Raw genomic sequence first — 6,000 nt, 5'->3', positions numbered from 1 at the left:
TAACGGGATCACATCATTAGGAGAATGATGTGATGGACAAGACCCAATCCTAAGCCTAGCACAAAGATCGTGTAGTTCGTTTGCTAGAGCTTTGCCAATGTCAAGTATCTCTTCCTTTGACCATGAGAGCGTGTAACTCCTGGATACCGTAGGAGTGCTTTGGGTGTATCAAACGTCACAACGTAACTGGGTGACTATAAAGGTGCACTACAGGTATCTCCGAAAGTATCTATTGTTTTATGTGGATCGAGACTGGGATTTGTCACTCCGTGTAAACGGAGAGGTATCTCTGGGCCCACTCGGTAGGACATCATCATATGCGCAATGTGACCAAGGAGTTGATCACGGGATGATGTGTTACGGAACGAGTAAAGTGACTTGCCGGTAACGAGATTGAACAAGGTATTGGATACCGACGATCGAATCTCGGGCAAGTAACATACCGCTAGACAAAGGGAATTGTATACGGGATCGACTGAGTCCTTGACATCGTGGTTCATCCGATGAGATCATCGTGGAACATGTGGGAGCCAACATGGGTATCCAGATCCCGCTGTTGGTTATTGACCGGAGAACGTCTCGGTCATGTCTACATGTCTCCCGAACCCGTAGGGTCTACACACTTAAGGTTCGATGACGCTAGGGTTATAAAGGAAGTTTGTATGTGGTTACCGAATGTTGTTCGGAGTCCCGGATGAGATCCCGGATGTCACGAGGAGTTCCGGAATGGTCCGGAGGTAAAGATTTATATATGGGAAGTCCTATTTTGGCCACCGGAAAATGTTCAGGTTTTTTCGGTATTGTACCGGGAAGGTTCTAGAAGGTTCCGGAGTGGGGCCCACCTGCATGGGGGGACCCACATGAACGTGGGTAGTGGGGGAAAGGCCCCACACCCCTGGTCAAGGCGCAACAAGATTCCCCCTTAGAAGTAATAAGATCATATCCCGAAGGGATAAGATCAAGATCCCTAAAAAGGGGGGATAACAATCGGTGGGGAAGGAAATTATGGGATTTCTTTCCTCCCACCTTGGCCAACGCCCCAATGGACTTGGAGGGCAAGAAACCAGCCCCTCCACCCCTATATATAGTGGGGAGGCGCATGGGAGCTACAGACGAAGTTCTGGTGCAGCCCTCCCCCTCTCACAAGTACTCCTCCTCTCCCGCGGTGCTTGGCGAAGCCCTGCAGGATTGCCACGCTCCTCCACCACCACCACGCCATTGTGCTGCTGCTGGATGGAGTCTTCCTCAACCTCTCCCTCTCTCCTTGCTGGATCAAGGCTTGGGAGACGTCACCGGACTGTATGTGTGTTGAACGCGGAGGTGCCGTGCGTTCGGCACTTGATCATCGGTGATTTGAATCACGACGAGTACGACTCCGTCAACCCCGTTCACTTGAACGCTTCCGCTTAGCGATCTACAAGGGTATGTAGATGCACTCTCTTTCTACTCGTTGCTGGTCTCTCCATAGATAGATCTTGGTGACACGTAGGAAAATTTTGAATTTCTGCTACGTTCCCCAACAGTGGCATCATGAGCTAGGTCTATTGCGTAGATTCTTTGCACGAGTAGAACACAAAGTAGTTGTGGGCGTTGATGTTGTTCAATATGCTTACCGTTACTAGTCCAATCTTGTTTCGACGGTATTGTGGGATGAAGCGGCCCGGACCGACCTTACACGTACTCTTACGTGAGACAGGTTCCACCGATTGACATGCACTTGGTGCATAAGGTGGCTAGCGGGTGCCAGTCTCTCCCACTTTAGTCGGAACGGATTCGATGAAAAGGGTCCTTATGAAGGGTAAATAGCAATTGGCATATCACGTTGTGGTCTTGCGTAGGTAAGAAACGTTCTTGCTAGAAACCCATAGCAGCCACGTAAAACATGCAACAACAATTAGAGGACGTCTAACTTGTTTTTGCAGGGTATGCTATGTGATGTCATATGGCCAAGAAGAATGTGATGAATGATATGTGATGTATGAGATTGATCATGTTCTTGTAATAGGATTCACGACTTGCATGTCGATGAGTATGAAAACCGGCAGGAGCCATAGGAGTTGTCTTTATTTATTGTATGACCTGCGTGTCATTGAAGAACGCCATGTAAACTACTTTACTTTATTGCTAAACGCGTTAGTCATAGAAGTAGAAGTAGTCGTTGGCGTGACAACTTCATGAAGACACGATGATGGAGATCATGATGATGGAGATCATGATGATGGAGATCATGGTGTCGTGCCGGTGACGATGATGATCATGGAGCCCCAAAGATGAAGATCAAAAGGAGCAAAATGATATTGGCCATATCATGTCACTATTTGATTGCATGTGATGTTTATCATGTTTATGCATCTTGTTTGCTTAGGACGACGGTAGTAAATAAGATGATCCCTTACAAAATTTCAAGAAGTGTTCTCCCCTAACTGTGCACCGTTGCTACAGTTCGTCGCTTCTAAGCACCACGTGATGATCGGGTGTGATGGATTCTTACGTTCACATACAACGGGTGTAAGACAGTTTTACACAGCGAAAACACTTAGGGTTAACTTGACGAGCCTAGCATGTGCAGACATGGCCTCGGAACACGGATACCGAAAGGTCGAGCATGAGTCGTATGGTAGATACGATCAACATGAAGATGTTCACCGATGATGACTAGTCCGTCTCACGTGATGATCGGACACGGCCTAGTTGACTCGGATCATGTGATCACTTAGATGACCAGAGGGATGTCTATCTAAGTGGGAGTTCATAAGATGAACTTAATTATCCTCAACATAGTCAAAAGACCTTTTGCAAATTATGTCGTAAGCTCGCGCTTTAGTTCCACTGTTTAGATATGTTCCTAGAGAAAATATAGTTGAAAGTTGATAGTAGCGATTATGCGATCAGTAGAAAGCTTATGTCCTTAATGCACCGCTCAGTGTGCTGAACCCCAACGTCGTTTGTCGATGTTGCGAACATCGGACATACACGTTTTGATAACTACGTGATAGTTCAATTAAATGGTTTAAGTAGAGGCACCAAAGATGTTTTCGAAACGTCGCGGAACATATGAGATGTTTCGAGGGCTGAAATTGGGATTTCAGGCTCGTGCCCACGTCAAGAGGTATAAGACCTCCGACGATTTTCTTAGCCTGCAAACTAAGGGAGAAAAGCTCAATCGTTGAGCTTGTGCTGAGATTGTCTGAGCACAACAATCACTTGAATCGAGTGGGAGTTGATCCTCTAGATGAGATAGTGATGTTTCCCCAAAGTCATTGCCACCAAGCTGCTAGAGCTTCGTGATTAACTATAACATATCAGGGATAGATATGATGATCCTTGAAATATTCATGATGTTTGACACCGCGAAAGTAGAAATCAAGAAGGAGCATCAATTGTTGATGGTTGGTGAAACCACTAGTTTCAAGAAGGGCAAGGGAACAAAGGGATACTTCCTGAAACGGCAATTCAGCTACTGCTCTAGTGAAGAAACCCAAGGTTGAACCCAAACCCGAGACTAAGTGCTTCTGTAATAAGGGGAACAACCACTGGAGCAGCATTACCCTAGATACTTGGTAGATGAGAAGGCTGGCAAGGTCGATAGAAGTATATTGGATATACATTATGTTAATGTGTACTTTACTAGTACTCCTAGTAGCACCAGGGTATTGGATACCGGTTCGGTTGCTAAGTGTTAGTAACTCGAAATAAAAGCTACGGAATAAACGGAGACTAGCTAAAGGTGAGCTGACGATATATGTTGGAAGTGTTTCCAAGGTTGATATGATCAAGCATCGCACGCTCCCTCTACCACCGAGATTGGTGTTTGCGTTGAGCATAGACATGATTGGATTATGTCTATCGCAATACGGTTATTCATTTAAGGAGAATAATGGTTACTCTATTTTTGAATAATACCTTCAATGGTCTTGCACCTAAAGGAATGGTTTATTGAATCTCGGTCGTAGTGATACACATTTTCATGCCAAAAGATATAATATAGTAATGATAGTACCACTTACTTGTGGCACTGCCATGTAAGTCATAATGGTATAAAACGCATGAAGAAGCTCCATGTTGATGGATCTTTGGACTCACTCATTTTTGAAAAGTTTCAGACATGCGAACCATGTCTATTGGTGTATATGCATGAAGAAACTCCATGCAAATGGATCATTCGGACTCACTTGATTTTGAATCACTTGAGATATGCAAATCATACCACATGGGCAAGATGACTGAAAAGCCTCATTTTTAGTAAGATGGAACAAGATAGCAACTTGTTGGAAGTAACACATTTTGATGTGTGCAGTCGAATGAGTGCTGAGGCATGCAGTGAATATCATTATGTTCTTACTTCACAGATGATTCGAGTAAATGTTGAGTATATTTACTTGATGAAACACAAGTCTGAATTATTGAATGGTTCAAGTAATTTCAGAGTGAAGTAGCAGATCATTGTGACAAGAGGATAAAATGTCTATGATATGATCATAGAGATGAATATCTGAGTTATGAGTTTTGGCACACAATTAAGACATTGTGGAAATTGTTTCGCAATTAATACCGCCTGGAACACCATAATGTGATGGTGTGTCCGAACATCATAGTTGCACCCTATTGGATATGGTGCGTACCATGATGTCTCTTATCGAATTACCACTATCGTTCATGGGTTAGGCATTAGAGACAACCACATTCACTTTAAATAGGGCACCACGTAATTCCTATGAGATGACACCGTATGAATTATGGTTTAGAGAAACCTAAGTTGTCGTTTCTTAAAAGTTTGGGGCTGCGACGCTTATATGAAAAAGTTTCAGGTTGATAAGCTCGAACCCAAAGCGGATAAAATGCATCTTCATAGGAAACCCAAAACAGTTGGGTATACCTCCTAATTCAGATCCGAAAGCAATATGGATTGTTTCTAGAATCGGGTCCTTTCTCGAGGAAAAGTTTCTCTCGAAAGAATTGAGTGGGAGGATGGTGGAGACTTGATGAGGTTATTGAACCGTCTCTTCAACTAGTGTGTGACAGGGCACAGGGAGTTGTTCCTGTGGCACCTACACCAATTGAAGTGGAAGCTTATGATATTGATCATGAAACTTCGGATCAAGTCACTCCCAAACCTCGTAGGATGACAAGGATGCGTACTACTTCAGAGTGGTATGTAATCCTGTCTTGAAGGTCATGTTGCTGGACAACAATGAACCTACGAGCTATGGAGAAGCGATGGTGGGCCCGGATTCCGATAAATGGCTTGAGGCCATAAAATCCGAGAGAGGATCCATGTATGAAAACAAAGTGTAGACTTTGGCAGAACGGCTCGATGGTCGTAAGGCTAATGAGTACAGATGGATTTCAAAAGGAAGACGGACAATGATGGTAAATGTCACCATTAAGAAAGCTCGACTTGTCGTTAAGATGTTTTCCGACAAGTTCAAGGAGTTGACTACGATGAGATTTTCTCACTCGTAGCGATGCTAAGAGTCTGTTGGAATTATATTAGCGATTACTGCATTATTTATGAAATCTTGTAGATAGGATGTCAAAACATTGTTTCCTCGACGATTTTAATGAGGAAAGGTTGTATGTGATACAACCGGAAGGTTTTGTCAATCCCGAAAGATGCTAATAAGTATGCAAAGCTCCAGCAATCCTTCTAAGGACTGGAGTGAGCATCTCGGAGTTGGAATGTATGCTTTGATGATGATCAAAAATTTTGGGTTTGTACAAAGTTTATGAGAAACTTGTATTTCCAAAGAAGTGAGTGGGAGCACTATAGAATTTCTGATGAGTATATGTTGTTGACATATTGTTGATCAGAAATGACGTAGAATTTCTGGAAAGCATATAGGGTTATTTTGAAAGTGTTTTTCAATGGAAAGCCTGGATTAAGCTACTTGAACATTGAGCATCAAGATCTATAAGGATAGATCAAAATGCTTAATAATACTTTCAAATGAGCACATACCTTGACATGATCTTGAAGGTGTTCAAGATGGACCAGTCAAA

This window comes from Triticum aestivum, chromosome 2A (assembly GCF_018294505.1).
Source record: "Triticum aestivum cultivar Chinese Spring chromosome 2A, IWGSC CS RefSeq v2.1, whole genome shotgun sequence".
Taxonomy (NCBI): domain Eukaryota; kingdom Viridiplantae; phylum Streptophyta; class Magnoliopsida; order Poales; family Poaceae; genus Triticum; species Triticum aestivum.
This window is presented reverse-complemented; position numbering follows the sequence as displayed.